Source organism: Anomalospiza imberbis, chromosome 6 (assembly GCF_031753505.1).
Source record: "Anomalospiza imberbis isolate Cuckoo-Finch-1a 21T00152 chromosome 6, ASM3175350v1, whole genome shotgun sequence".
Taxonomy (NCBI): Eukaryota; Metazoa; Chordata; class Aves; order Passeriformes; family Viduidae; genus Anomalospiza; species Anomalospiza imberbis.
The window spans coordinates 31,894,765-31,911,271 of NC_089686.1; the positions used below are offsets into that span (position 1 = coordinate 31,894,765).

At 36.4% G+C, this 16,507-nt stretch overlaps 1 protein-coding gene across 1 annotated transcript in view; it reads right to left on the minus strand.

The window, feature by feature from the left end:
• The window catches only part of LOC137475624 (fibrinogen-like protein 1-like protein), a 72,799-nt gene extending 60,041 nt beyond the window's left edge, over nucleotides 1-12,758 (minus strand). The window contains exon 1 of the mRNA XM_068193086.1: nucleotides 12,747-12,758. The gene's annotated coding sequence lies outside the window, so the exon portion shown is untranslated. The remainder of the gene's footprint in view (nucleotides 1-12,746) is intronic.
• Between the last annotated feature and the right edge of the window lie 3,749 nt (nucleotides 12,759-16,507).

Below are 16,507 nucleotides of genomic sequence, written 5' to 3' on the forward strand. Positions count from 1 at the left end.
TTGTTTTGTTTTTGTTTGGGGTTTTTTTGTTTGGTTTTGGTTTTGGGTTTTTTTGGTTTTGGTTTTTTTTGTTTTTGGTTTTTTGTTTTTGGTTTTTTAATTAGACATTTGAGGAGTTTTTTAATATTTAAATTTTTTTGCAAGACCTAATTATATATTTTCAAGGAAAATAATTACACATGAGAGATTCCAGTTTTTGTAGTCTATCTTAGAACAATGCTTTTTACTACTTACTGTAACACTTAGTGTGATGTGGTAGGATAGCTATGGACAAAAGATAGAGTAATTTTAGTCATTAGAAACATCATGATTGTAAATGGAGTAAGCAGGTTATCATGAGCAAAGCTGACCAAGAACTTTTATATGTACACAGTGCACACATTTCTGTAGCTGCCCTAAGTGAAGCTGTACGAAACATGAAGGGAGGAATGAACACTAAGATATCCTATGCTTACTCATTCCCCTCTCTCAAGGGCAGCTCTTTTACAGTTACTTCTATGGCTTCCCTGTAAATGAGTTCTTTGTGCATGGCTTGACAGATTGAACAGTCCAGTCTTCCAGATGGATGAAGGACTCTTAACTAGATGTCCTGGTAGTTATAGTGGGACAGGATTTTATAAGATCATGACATGCAATATGAATCATGTTTTTCTGCAGGAGTGAAAGAATATAGATTCAAATATACCCAGGTCTAACACAGAAATGTACACTTATTTACATTTAAAAATAACCAACTAGCTCCTTCCTCTTGTGTTCTCATATTTTCAACCTTTATACTGGTACTTAACTCATTTGCATTTTTAAAGCATTCCAGTGATTACATCTGGATATAGAGAAGCTCAGAAATTCTGTAAGTTGTTTCCCTTGCAGTTATCTGGAACTCTAAATTATACGTTTTATGTCATCTTCACAAATGTAAAAGTAGCTTCTCTTGCAATTTATAGTGTAAAATAGAAATTTTGATAGCAATTGTGGATGCAATACAGAAGTCTATTGTGTACAAATTAAAAGCTTGAATGTTCAGCAGAGCAAAGTGCAGCGTTGGTTTTTCTTTGCCCCGGTCCCAGGCAGCTGGGGGTGCCCGGCTAGTGGCGCTGCTCTCGATGAGATTGGCTACCGCGTGTGTGCGGAGCTCTAGGGCTGAGCCTCCGCGTGGGTCTGCCATGCCCGTAGCCGCACACTGAGGCGAGATAAAGGGTGAGAGAGAAGGCGCACTCTGCCCGCGTGGCTGAGAACTGTTTGTTTCCCACGTGGCTGCAGCGGTGGACAAAGCAGCTGTTCCCAGGTGCACACGCAGGCAAAATGGCAGCTAGGACACAGGGAGCATGGGGTTAAATAGGGGTGGGCAGACAGGGGCGGAAGCCCCCCTCGCCCAATGGGGACAGACGACAGGGGAGTGACGCGGAACACAGCAACCTATGGGAACATAACAGGGGTGTGTACAGCGTTCCGGGACAAATGGGAATGCAGAGGTGGGGTGATTGACACAGAACTTTCTGTGGGGAAGAAGGGAGTGGTTACAAGATTGACAGGTGAAAGCTCCTGTAGCAGATGGCTTGGAGCAACCCATTGTGAGGGGTAAATAGGGGCACATAGAACCGACTTAACTAACATTTATTAAAACCCCTAAATGAACCTACCCGGCATGCAACAGCAAAGTACTTGTGCAGAGGGCAAAGAAAATGGGGATGATAGGATTAATAAATTTGCTAAAACTGGTTCTTCTGTTCTGAGCTGATTAAGGTGTTCTGACTGTATAGTGTTAATACCAATAATGTGATTCTTTTCCTGAAACCTGCAAAAGGGAATTGCATAGTGATATTTTTTCTTATGATGTCTACTCCATGAATTTCCAGATTGCATTTCTCACAAACAGCCTACTTGGATTTTCTACTTCTCCTGATATTTTTTCTGCAATAAACTTTTCCTTACAGATGTTGCATAAGTAGTACTATCTGACTTGATGCTGTAATTTTACCAGCCTGGCTTCTTTTTCATTCCTCCTTAGGAAGAATTTAAAGTCAATAAAATGCACTGACATTTATGGATCTTCTCCCAGATCTGCCCAGTAGATGCCTGGGCTGTGCAGTGGATGGGAGATTTGAGGGGGCGGTAGTTACTCCAAGACTATTAACTGTTAAATCTTTAGCCCGCAGGTTGGAGACATGATGGCTCAGGCAATTGGTAATGGGATAAAGCTTTGCACCTCTGAATTGCCAACTCTGGGCCAGATTAGTAGGACAGGATATTTCCACCATCTGGTGTCTGGTCAGTGACCCATATGAGGGAAATCAGTAGCCATCCCTGCTACTGGTGAATAGCTTTACAGTGAACCCCCACGCACACCCCAACACATACTGTGTGAGAACGATTGCACCACAAACAGCTCCAAGTGAGCATGAGGAATAAAAATCCCTCTAGAAACTTGACGACCAGGACTCAGCACACTGAAGGGAGTGTGGGAATATTTGCCAGCATGAGCTGTCAGGGGAAGCTGTTTCACTGGGAATATTCACTTTAGAGAAAGCTAGTTTTTTAGACAGCAAACAGCTGATGATTCTTGACTGAAAATAACAACAGCTTGTAAGAAGAGTAACTTGATTTTTTTGTCATGCAGAAAAGCTGAACTTCAAAAGGCAAATATCCACCATTAATATTTTTTGTTGGCATATGATGTGAATACTCAAATAGGATGAAAAGGATGGTCTATTCAAATGTGTAAAGTTTTTGCAATCTGAGATAGGTTAGCAGGTTTAATGAATAAAGAATTATGAATCAGTGTGCCATATTGGGATTATTTGTAACAAAGCACTTCTGGACACTACATCCATTTCCTATCTTAGAAGTAAGGCCAGGTGTAATTACAGGATCTGTGAATTGAGATAGTGTCTGAATTTCTGAAGTTTTGTAAAGCAATATTCTGTCTGAATCAAGAGACGCAAGTTAAATAGTACTTTGAGAGAAAAAAAACCCTCATAGTGTAATATTAAAAACAGTGATTATGTTAAAAATTATTGTTACTATCATATTTTATTTAAATATGGAAATAATAAACCAATGCTAACCAGTTTAGGGCTTTGCCTAATGTTCGTGAAGCAAAACTAGACTTCTAGGGTGATCACTTTGAGAGAAACTGAACGCCTAGGCCTTAATAAAGCGATTTAAGGAAATGTACGCAGACTTTCGTGTCTGATGTCCTGGGTTGCTGACACGATTTGGTTTTGTTTGCCGTCAGGCAGTTTGGCAGCTGTCTCGCTGACGGTTCCGTAGTTCCAGGCCGGGTGTTGCTGGCGGTGGCCGCAGCCAGCGCGGCGCTCCGGGCCAGCGGGAATCGCGGGCTGCCTCCGCGCCGCCGCCGCCGCCGTGCCTGCCGCCGCCGCCCAGCAGGGGGCGCGCCCGCGCTGGCCGCCCCGCCTGGGCCCGGCCCGGGCGCCGGGAGCCGTCCCTGCTCAGCGCTGCTGGCAGAGCTGGTTTTGGAGCCATGCTCTCTTTGCACGGCTTTGCTGAAAATGCCGTTATCTTGCATTTGTGAGTGACTGTTCCATAAAACACCCCAGCCCTTTTATGTTATAAACTCTACTTTTATGGTTATCTCCTCATTTTATTCATCATGAGCTATGGATTGCTTGGGTGTCATAACCCTTGAATAATTTTCCTCATGTGCAATATTCTAGAAACAAACGCTGAATTAATTCTCACTATTAACAGCTTGCAAGTGTAGTAGGTTTTTAAAATTAATAAACTTGGCTTTGTAAAATGTTGTAACTCAGGGTAGCATAAGGTAAAGATTGGAATTCTTTTAGCGTGTGTATGGCAAGAATTTTCAGATTTCAATAACAGGCTGTAGTGGCTGTGATCTCACCTATGGTTTGTACTCTGAGATTTCACTTTCATAGAAGCCACGGAATACATTTTGGGATATAAAGAAGTTGGCTGAGACATCTCACCTCAAACACGGGCCTTTTCTGTTAGATCTTCAATCTCAGATACATACAGCTATTTTGGAAAGAATCTTCGTCTCTGCAGACTCATCTAATGACTAGCAAACAAATAAAGCAAAACCATGTTGCATTCAATTACATCTATTTTATTTAACAATTTTTGTTTCAAAAATTAGTGACTGTAATATCACTTTTTGTGCTGCCATCTATACCTTCATTCTCTTTAATTTAATTTATTTATTTCTCCCATTAATCCTTCCATGTCCTTTAAATCCTTTGGTTCAGCCTAATCCTTCAAATCCTATAATTACTCAAACAAAGCATTTTAACCTTGTGGCTTTCCTGGACTCTTGCCTATTGCTTATGACGTGCAAGTCTTGCTTGACTAATGATGTTTACTGATGCATTTTCTTTCCTAGGAAAATTTCATGCCACATAGCTCCCATTTATAGCAGGGCTCAGTGTCACAATATTACTACGAGCGTTGTAAAAATGGTAGTGGTTGCCTTCTGCTCTTAGACCAATTGCTTCTTTTAGGCAGAATTTATAGCTGACTTTAGAGTAATCACAAATAATTAATCAAAGTAAAGCCTAGATTTGGATCATTTTGATTTCAAGTAACTATTCCCAAATTCTTTGTGTCTCTTCAAAAGTGGTTTTTCATACTGTATAAGGTGTATAACCAGTTTAATTCAGGCATCTAAGAATGACAGCTCTTGATGATACTATATTGGTTTGCCTGAATATTTGTCCAAACACTTAATAAACATATTATATTAATTTCACTTAGAAGATTCTGAATATTAGGATGAGGATGCTTGTTTATGGTATTTATAATTTTTCCTGGAAGGTATTTTGTAAATAAGTAGTCATACCTTTATTTATTTTATTTATTTTAATTTTTGAAAGAGGAATGAGTGGACCAGGGTCTGACTAAAATTAACAAGTGATGTTGTTAACAGGAATTATATTTAAAAAGATAATGAAGTACAATTTTATATAATATTAAGGGGAAAAGGAAATAAAGGTATGGCAGGAAATTTAGAAAAAGGATGCAAATTTTAATGACATACAGTACTGAAAGAAGATGCCCTGTTGACAATGGCGAAAGCAAATGATAATTTCATAAGAGACTGGGTTTTAGTGAGATCCAAAAGTGCACTGGAGAAAAGAATATAAAGGCAGAAAGAGACCGAAAAGACCAGAGTGGTATCGAGGAGTGCCAAATTAAGCATGTGAAAATACAGGAAACAAACACCTGGAATGTGAATAATAGAAAAAAAAATAGCCTGAAGGAATAAAGGAATGTGTATCTGTGAATTTTGTATGTATTCTAAATTATTATTAAATTTTATGATTCTAGCTGAAAAAACTCCACAATCCTGTTTTCAACATTAAGCACCTGTGCTAGCAAAAAGTTCTAAACTATGAATGTTTTATGTAGTAAGAAAGATACATTTCTTTGGAGATAATGATAAACAGAAGATGCAGTGTTGTTCTGTGTTCAGCTGTTCCAAAGCTGTTGTAGGGGGTACACTTGCTTGTAAAGGGATGTGCACTGATAGCTTGAATCCTGCAAGCTCAAATAGAGGGAGACTCTCCTTGTTACTGTTTTTATGACCTGTGAGCAAAATTCTCAACCAATGTTTGAGCCGCAGCTTCTGGCCCTCACCTCTGTGCCTTTTATGTACAGTTAATACGTCACATATTTACCAGATGTACATGGAGTGACTTTTTTTTAATATACACACATTACTTTAAGCTGCCTAAACAAACCATGGGAGCATTTATCAAAATAAGCTGGGATGACTTTTAGGCACCAGAGACTTGCACATCTGGGCTTGACATGGATTTATGGCATCACCTTTTCCAGCATGTCTTTGAAAGAAGTTCTGCCTAGGAAAATATGATTTCTCCTTATAAGGCACACAAAACTCAGCTGGAAGCAACAGAATGCCCAAAACTATTTTCTCAATATGATTTCTTGGAAGAATATCTTTTCTGGAGATTAAGTAACCAAGACTAAGCTACTGAAAATAAAATTGGTTCATAAAACAATGTTCATAAAACTCATTTTCCCATCCCACACCAAAAAGGACATAATTGTAGGTACAAAAAGGGAGAACAAACATTGGAAGATATAGCATGTGGGAGAAAATTCATTTCTGGAGAAGAGGCATTTCGAAAAGACTTGTGTGGTACAATTTGTGGAGGTCACACAAATTGGGATTTCCCCCCACTGGAGTCAACGAGAGCAGAGCTATCTCATGGCAAAGCTTACTAATTAACAAGATTAAGAAAGACACAATACCTAGCATGAATTTCTTGCATTCCTCAATGCAATTAAAGACACTATAAAGCAGCATTTAAAATGCAGCTGCTGTGTCAAAATGTGTAGGTAAAGATAATACAGGGTTTTCTTTTTTTTTTTGACCAATCTAACACTGTTGGAAAAATAGGGATGTTCTGGGACATGCACAGTTTTTGTGCATGTGGACCAAGCAAACAAATGTCTGTATCAGCTCAGATAAACTGCACAGTTGAGTTCACCTCTGCAGGATGTTACTGAGACAAATAGCATAATATGATATGATATAAAAGAGAACAGCTAAAAGAGAAAGTAAAAATGTTGCAAGTACTTAACATTTAAGGGAAAATATTTTAATTTCTAGAAATGTGAAAAAAATGGCACCATCTTAATACTGCTGCCAGACCCCTTATTTTCCTCTTTCCTTTAGCATTTGTCACTGCTGATAAAAATGCTGTATATTTACTGATAATAGCCTGATTATGACATTGCTTGAGTCTTTAAGAGAATTCATGGTGATTGCAATGTCTTTGAGCTTGCTGTTGCTTGCATGAAATTATTACAGCTGTGAAAAAAAGCTGAAAGTGAAATAAATCAATTTAAGGGCCAGCCATACTTGTTCACAATGATCAGTACTGAATCCCTGCAGCCTTTTAGTAATAATCATAATAGTCATTATGCACAATGAGCGCCAGTAGTCTACCATTATTAGAGCAACAGAGCATCAGTCTGGTTTCTTCATTTTAGACCTGCTTCTTGATGTTAATCAGGAGTAATGCCTTAAGCAAACAAGTTCTGTAATATTTTCCCCTTTTATCTAAATATAAGCTACAGTACCTTAACATGCAGAATCATCTGTGTCTATCCTGCAGATTAATCTTGCATCATCTTCGTAGCTTAATGTTGTCCTGTTTCCCCAGCTCTTTCATGTTGGTTAGATACCATCTTCTTATTATTTTTGTTGAAGTCTGTCAGGACAAACCTCCTCCCCCCCCCCCCCCACAAAACACAGGTAATTCTTCAAGGAGTTTGGATCTGATGAGTTTTTAAGCCTTTACTTTTTCCTGTGAGTTTAGGCTATGACATCTACATTTTGCCACTTTACTAAATGGTAAGGAGGTAATAGGTTCTATTTTTATAATTTAAAACCTGGCTCTATTTTTATCCTTTCTGTGTCTGTTTATTCTTCTGCAGCTGCATTTTTCAGTATTTTCCCATGTGGCTACAGTTTTTCCAGTTTGGGTTTAAAAAATTTGCATATCTAACTTCTAGGGTGACATTTTTTCTTTAAGTAAGAGAAAACAGTCTTTCAGAAGTCTGATTTAATATTTTCACATTATAGGCTACACATTCTGTTCTTTATATGCTTCATTTCCATGAGATATAGATTTGGAAGATCTGTAAAAAAAATATTATTCTTCCTGTCTCTTTTATTGTATTTTTAAATTTTATTGTATGTTTTTTATTCTGTACCTGATCCTATGTATCTGTCATCCTGATTCTCCCTGCAAATAGGAGTGGGAGAGCTGCTAAGCTTCTAAGGGGCTGTGTGGGAACCTCCAGATGTTGTCTGCATCTTGGAGCATCCATTTATTTTGGTCTGTTGCTGTGAGATTCTTTGCCACTTTCTGCACTTAACAAGAAGAGTTGCCTGCTGCTCATTCAGATTTTAATATTGTGGTTTAAAGTGTGTTTAATGGCAATGGAATTAATGAATTGCCACATTATGGGATCTCCGATGATAGCTCAGTTCTTATTTGTAATCATATTTTGCAAAATTTTCATTATTTTGAACAAACATAACGCTGTGGCTATTAACTGGAGAAAAGCTTTGTGGAGACTTCTATAACTATTTCTGGGTTTTGTTGATTCATTTAAAAACAAAAAGATTCAAAGCAGGTAATTTCTGTCAATCTTTGTTAAAAAGGTGGGGCATGTTTCCTTTCAGGGTCATCTACTTCATGCTCTGGACTTCATAGGAGACAATTTTTCATAACTTAAGCAGCCATTCTCAAAATCAGATTCAAATAAACTACATAAGTTGTAATAATACTGAAGTGGAATTAAAATATGAAATACAACCTAAAATGCTGTGGTTGAGAAAGTCCACATCCAACAGTTACCAAAATAGTGTGCCGCTATTAGGCTACAAATGTGTATCCAGGCATTCAAAGAAAGGACCAGGCAAGGATATATTATTTTAACTGCAATACTGCAGTACAATACCCAAACAATTTCTTAACTCTCTTCTCCTGTGCCTGTACTATTTGGTTGTTTCTCGCTTCCTTCAAAGTATCGACTGTTTATTTCTGTGTCGAAGTGACCTCAGACATGTCAAAAAAAGCCCACTCTAACTCTAGTTTTGATTGTACTTTACTTCTTAGCCTGTTATTCTGCATCCCTCCACATGGTGTCTTCATGGACTGTAAATCTTTAAAAATAATTCAGAGCCAGATCCCTTCGAATCCAGCCTTTCGTTCTTCCCTTCTCTCCTGTGCATGTGTGTATTAACACACAGTTCATGTCTGACACATTTGTGATTTGACAAGATTTAAAGCTGTTTACAGTGAAGATTTGATGTTTTGTTTTCTCTAAGGAAGATGATCTAGTAAATGAATAATTGTAAGTTGCTTTAGGGAGTTAAGTATGTTAGAAGAACATGGCTTTTGAAGGCTTTGAAGTGATTATTCTTTGCTTTCTAAATATGCACATTCAGAAGCAATGTTGGTCAATACGTTACTGTAGGTACTGTAGATTCCCAAGTAAGACAGTGGGATAGTGGAATGGCATGTGAAAAAATCCCTCAGAAGAAAATCAGAGGAATGGAGTTTTTTTCAGCTTGGAGAGAAGAAGGCTTGGGGTGATGCAGTTTCACTCTTTCAGTACTTGAAAGTGCAGCTGTGGTGGAGAGGGAGGTGCTTTCTTCTCAGGCATGCACAGGGACATGACAAGAGTCAATAGGCACAAGTTCTTCAGAAAAGAATTCCTGTGGACACAGGAAAGATTTTCTTCACCATGAGAACAACTAAAGTCTGGAATAGGTTGCTCAGAGAAATGGCGGAATATTCCTCACAGGAGCTATTAAGAGCTTGGCTTGACAGAGCCCTGGGCAACCTAATCTAGATCCCTGCTTTCAGGAGTTTAGATCAGATCATCTTAACAGCCACCTTTCAACTTGGACTATTCTATGTTTGCATGGTTGTTCTTGTTACCTAATTTATAAAGTTGAATGTTGGAAATAATCTGTCTTTAAGGAGAAAATTCTAATGTTACTTTTAGTGTGCTAGGGAATTGTTGTGATGAGGACCCAAAGCATAGTAGTATACAATATATAGAAAGACAGAGACATAGGGAAAGACATGCAGAAAGAAGTAAGATATGTAAAAAGAGTATGATCTATAAAAAAATCATCCAACCTGGCAAACTCTTTCATGGGTTCCTTCTCCCATTTTGTGATAGCATCAGTTGCAGTGAATGTCTTAGTTACTGAGACTGTGTTAGAATAGAGATAAGCTTTTAATACACTTCCCAGACTTTAGAAAGCCAGAGTAGTCATTGTTCTCACTGTTACTGGAGAAAGTCAGTCTGCATGGGCCATCCTTTCTACATTAGAAAACTATTCTAATAGTATAACAGTAGAAACCTAATCTTTGATGCTAATCCACCAAATATTTGATGCTTATAAAGCAGTGAGATTTTTGGTTTTACTTTTTCAAGACAAAATTATTTTCATATGTTAGAGCTGCCTGGAGACCTGGGTCAGTTATTGCACAGGCGGACTTTTTAAAAGTAGGTAGCTAAAAGCATGGCAGATAATATATTCAATTCTTGGTGTACCTTGAAATTAGAAAACCAGGATAAGAGAGCCTGGAAGTCCTCAAACAATAGGAGTATATATGCAGCATTTAAAAAGGTCAAGGTGAATGTACATAACAGGTTTCACTGAATTACTAATCATTAATAGTGATAAAAAGAAATGCCTACACTGCCTTTTTTGGTGTAGAGAAGACACTACAGAGAATGAAGCATAAAGCTGTAAGTAAAAGGGGAAAGGATATATTTTTAAAAATTACATCACAGCAAATTGCCATGGACAGTTTGGAAACCTCAAAAAGCAGGTGCTACTATGTCTTTTATGTAGCCACTTGCTGGTGTTTCAGATCCAGAACTCTGTGTTATGTACCTTGGCTTCCTCTCACCCTCTGAGTTTTATATTCCTTCCTGTATGGAATCACCACAGCTTCAGCAGGAAGGGAGGACACGCTAGTGTCTAACAGAGGAGGCAGAGCTCTGAGTCAAAGCTTGTAAATATTCTTATTAAGATTGTAATAAATCATAAATTAACTTACATGCAAGACAGCAAATTTTAAGGAGGTAGAGTTTTCTCTCCAGGTTGTGTTGGAATGCAAAACTAGCTGCTGTTACTTACAATGAAAATGTTCCAGTTTCTTTAGAGAAGAAAACCTACAGTGATGCATAATTCTTCCCAAGGCTTCCTCCTTTTTAGGTACTTGTGGAATAAACTCAGAGCAAATTAGTAATTTTGTTCATCAAACTCCTGCTGGGAGCTGGAATAAAGAACTGTTCACAGTGAAATAAATGACAGGTCTTTCAGTGTTATTATTTAATAGTAGGTTAGGATTTCATGCTTGGCATCTTTCACATTATGTTTTTGAAATATGGTCATCCGCTGGTGCAAAAGTCTATATACAAACATCTCACATTCCTCTTGTTAAATGAATTTATATATTCTATGCAATGTAAAGCAATTTTAAAATCTTAATTTATATTTTTTTCTTCTCTTACCTCTTCTTTATCATATGAACAGAATTTTGTTCCAATTGCTTCAAGAATAGTTCTTGAGGATCTATAAGATGATTTAAATGTTAGAAGATTTGGGTCTGAGGCTCCATTTTTTTCCCATATTGAGAATTTCCAGGTCAATCTTGGTAATATAGAAATAAGGTGTAAAGGGTATGAACTATTAATAGGTGCCACTGGTTCATAGCCATTATGCCAAAGTTTGAAGATGCTCACAGAACCACTGTTCCATGACCTCAGTCTCTGAAACAAGTTTGAATCTCCACTTTAGCAATATCAGAAAGAAAATGAATCCTAAAATCTGTTAAATAAGTAAGTATGTAAATACATGATGACTAAATTTTTATTTACTACAGTAATTTACATTTTAGTAAGTTGCAAAGGTGGTTTTTAAGAGAATTTTTACAGAAAACTTCTTGTGAATCATAGTTTAAAACAGTGCCCATTTTGTTAAAGGCCTTGGTACAAACCCACAATAATCCTCATTAACTGACAATAAAACAGTCCAGCACCACATACATTTTGTAGTATTCAAATTCTGCTTTTCAGAGAAAGTGATTAATCTCCTCATGCACCTTTTTATTCCATCTTTCAATACTATCTCAGTAACGTACAGATATGACTCATTTTCACCACAACTCTGCAAAAGGAGTGATTATCATCTTGTTTAGCAAAGGGGAAACATAGATTTGAAGGACTGCATGTGATCTCAATTCAAAATAACAATTGGTGATGCAAGTCACTCTTCAGACCCTGGCTGCCAGTTTTGCCAGCAAAAGGAAGCCAAGACTGAATTCTGTAAGCTACTGTGGGTAGTGGTATGATTTCTTCACTGGACTTGGCATTAAACATTTCATATGTTTAAACATGACTTCCAGTAAGGTAATAAACTTGTCATCTAGAACATGCTCTGCTGGCAGTCTGTGAAACACTCAGTTTGATTGATTTGTCAGCATTGCACAGGAGTTCATAAGTGTGATATGGGATGAGAATGAGTTTGAAGAAAAATCAGTAGTAGTAGTAGTAGTAATTAAAGGCTGTATCATAATGCAGTCAAAAACAATGAAAATTCAAGCAGTTCCTAATTGTTAAATGCTTGATTCTACCCACATATAATACTTTCAGAATGTGTTTTTTAAATTATAATTTCTTAGCTTAAAAAAGAGAACTCAAAGCCCTAGTGCTGCATCACAGTGAGGGACAAATCAGCTGGGACTTAAAAAAATATAAAGGCTATTACATTAATTTAGAATGTGCAAGTAAACTCATATTTTCTTCCAAATAGCTTTATAGACAACTGAATACAAAACTGTTTGCAGAAGACCTAACCTGATAATCTCTGGAAAAATTTCAGGATCAGAGTGGAACTTTTCAGATACTGGTCAGGGAATTTATATTTCTACAGCCTTCCTGCTTAAAAAATCTGGCCTTTTCTTCCCCAATTCCCAGTACATATACATATGTTCTCAAGAAACAGTATGGTTTGCAGAATAGAGAGATTAAGCTTTTTTTGTAAGGTTTTCATATTTTTGATGTTGTAAAATCAACAATCAACTTTCTGAGAGAAGAACTTAATATTTAATTTAAGGATTTCCAGGTCTTTCCTTTGTCTCTTCTGTCTCCTTCTCTGTTGTTCCTTTTGTGCTGACTTATTCTAAATTGTATTTGAAATTAACAGCTCTTTCAAGGTGGGTTATTGGGGTGGTTGGCCAAGTGATTGCATTTTATCCACACCATTCTCCTTATAAATTGCTAAGATGTTTCTTCAAAGTAGAATGCATATCTATGTTACAACGAAGTGCACACCACATTTTAAAATTTTGTTTAAAATTCTGTATATTTTCTCATATTTAATCTGCAAAATCCTAAGGAATTTTTCTGTGTGGATCAGAAATCAAAGCAATGATAAAGTCTTTTCCATGGTGTTTACTTCAGAAAGTCATAAACACTTATTAAACTTGGCTGGTTTTCCACATTAATTCACATGGGATTTCACTTGGATTCCATGTAGCCAAAACAGATGTGTTTTAATAGCAATGAAAGTTGATTATAATTTGTTTTCCTGAACAAGAAGCTTTCATTGATGTTTGTAGTTCAAATAAACTCTAGTGACTTGCCTCAGAAAGTCTGAGCACCTCTTTTGAGGCTAAAACTGTAGAAAGCATTTCTACAGTTCTGAGATAATCTTTGATGCGATTTTTCAAGAAGTGACAGGTTAAAGTGACTGAAGGGGACTTTCTATGGAGAAGTTAATGAGTCTTTTCCCATTCTGCTCTCATTTACAGTCTGCCTGAAATTCTAGGAATCTTACCTGTCCAGCTACTGCTTTTTCCGTAAGACAGCCCCCATTGCTACAATCAGCATGGGTTTTATAAATCCTTTTCATAATGAATGAGATGTGTTGTGAAGTAGCAGAAATTTCTATTGTGAATGAATGAACTTTACTGCCAAATCTGTAGAGAAAAGACAGGAAACACAGGAAAAGAGCCAACACTTCTGACCCCATTAAATTTCTTAAATTTCATATTCTACACAAGTTCTATGGGAGTATTAGTATTTCTACTCATTAAATGAATCTTAGTGAAAATAGGAGGCTCTGATAACTGTTCATTCATTCTTTCCACTAAAATTTTAATTTCCCTAATTTGTACCTGCATGTAGGTTCAGATACAGTGAGAAATAAAGGTGCAGTTTTACAACTCCTGGGTACATTGAATTTTGATTTTCACAGAGGTAAGGACTGTTTTCCTATGTGTATTTTCTTATTATGGAAAGCGCAGCAAAACAAGAGCACCTTTAACATCATCAGAGGGGCTGCAAACAGATCTGCGTTAGTATTTTCATTCATATCAAATGGCTTTCACAATAGACCTGATATGGTTGTTTAGGTAATTCTTCATTTATATGGAACTTTTTCGGTCAATAGAGAAATGACTGGCAAACTTGCTGTGAATGCTTTTGTGTCTGTACTTTCTAGTGTAGTTTGATACTTGATTTTGATGTGACAGGATATTGTTCTTTAAAAGTCCTTGGCTCTGCCCCTTTTGTGACCTTCAAAGAAAGTCAAAAGCCCTCTTCTATGTTGCTGCTCTCCTCTACCACAAAACACAAATACTCTTTCCTGGAATATTTGCTAAATCCACGGGATTTACTTTTCTAGTAGCTTGTTCATGGAGAATATTTACAGGAAGGAATATGTCTCCTTTCTGTTTGATTTTCCATTCCTGAAACAAAGATTTTAGCCTCTTTATTTACTTCACCAAATTTTTAGACAAGTAGCATAGTTCATTCTTTGTCTAAAACCCCTTGACCTAATTTTTTTTCAACTGAAGTCAGCTTAGTTTCAACACTGAGGGTGAAGAATTTATTAAATTCTTCATGGATCTTTTGTAATATATATTGAAGTTTGTGGTTATGTATTGTATGCATTATTGTCCAACTGATTTGATAACTTACTGAAATATTTGGTAGTTTTTAAAGGCAAGAGAGAAGCAATTTTTTTAAACTGAGAAAAGATGTAGTATTTATATAGACATTATAATATTTGCCAAAATGTAACTTGAGCAGAATTACACTTAACAATTAATTCCTGAGTTATTTTCAAGCACAAAGTGCTTGTCTTATTCTACTGTCTTTGAATTATCACTAAAACTGTCACGCTCATGGTTAGTACAGGAAACTTTAAAAAATTATATCTTTACAGCTTATGTTTCAATATAGGAGCCTTTCATAAAAAAATCTCTATATTTATTATATAAGGAGAAATTAATGTATAAGGAGAAATTAATAGTGATAAGAATTTTTAACATTTTCTAAAATGCTACATGTAATTTTATAATCCTAGAAGATGTTTTATTTCAGAAATTCCTGAGGGACAAATATTGCAGTAATCTTAATTTAAGTTTTATAATCCCTGCCCTTTGAGCAGTTGCAAATAAAAATAGATATTGTCCTCTAGGTTATCAGTATGAAAAAGAATTCCAAGAAATTGTATATATTTTCATTCTTGTTGGCACCATGACTTACAAATTTATATTCAAAGAAATTGCATATATAATTCTGACATTCTAATTTAATGAAACTTTTCAGATAGTACCAAAACATTTTTTGTGAGCACACAGTTCTGTATTTGCACAGAATGATGACTCATTTTAGCCTACTGCAATTGTAAACAAGAAGAAATTGTTCTAAGAGCACACATGCCTTCCTGCTACTGTTCATTTTAACATTTAGGACAGGGTGGAGCAGCCACAGGATTTTCACTATCAAATCTCTTTTAATTGCTGGACTTCTATCTTATTTTACAATTTTTTAATAAAAAATGTACACCCGTGGGATTAAATAACTTTTACAAAAATGTTATTTAAACATTTTTTGTTAAAAATATTTTTCTCATCTTGTGTCTTCCTTTTATTTAAAGAAACTAAGACTGACCTTAGAAAGGGAAGTATGTCTTAGTCTGCTCTAGCTGATTTAAGTAATAATTCATACAGCTTTATTTCTATGCTGGAAATATCTTGATAATTTGTGTTTGTTGTTTTATTTGGTAATAAAAAGGAAAATAAATTAGAGGTTATATTCAATAAAGTTTGACACCATAAAATCTAGATTTTTAAGAACTTTTCCCATAGATTACTCTAAAGAACCTAGTTTTTATTACTATACAACTTCACAGTGGGTTTGAAGTGAAAGATTTATAAAGCTCTATTGCTAAGAAGGCACGTCAGTCAATATCTAATCTGAGGTGAGGGGAAATCTCAAATTCCATTCCTCAGACTATTTCCTCCAGTCTACAGGGATGCATCCTCTTACACAGGATCTGCAACACTAAATTCCCTCCTGGAGTTAGTTGCTTATGTCATTTTTCCTTAAAATACAAGTTAGCCTCATCCTTTCTTTTGTGATTATAACAGGGTAGCTGGAGCATCTTCTGAATTTAATTCACAACTGTTCTTGAAGGCACTCACACCAACATCCAACAGGATTTTCTGATCAATATGCGAGAGATTTCTGCCTGGGCACTTGCTACCTTTCCTGAAGAAGCTGTGCAGAAAGTTGTGAGAGGTTAGTCAGGGCCACCCAGCTTCAAGCTGGATGTTTGCTGAATTCCTGATTCACTGCATACTTTCACTTATAGCTTAAAAAAAAACCCACAGAAGCAGACAAGACTGAAATTATCAGTACTTATGTAATGTAAATGTACTTATTGCAATTTACTCTTATTTGGATGCCCAGCACTGGTCAAAAAACAGTTTGAAGGAAAACAAATATCACCACTTTTTTTTCCGATGAAAATTCAGAATAAAATTATGAGACAGAGTTCCTGAAAAAATTTAGTGCAACAACAATCTTTGCATATACTTGACTGTTTTTTTAAGATTTTCTGTGATACAGATACCATTCTGGCAGAAGAAGCAAAGTAATAATAAGCCAAATG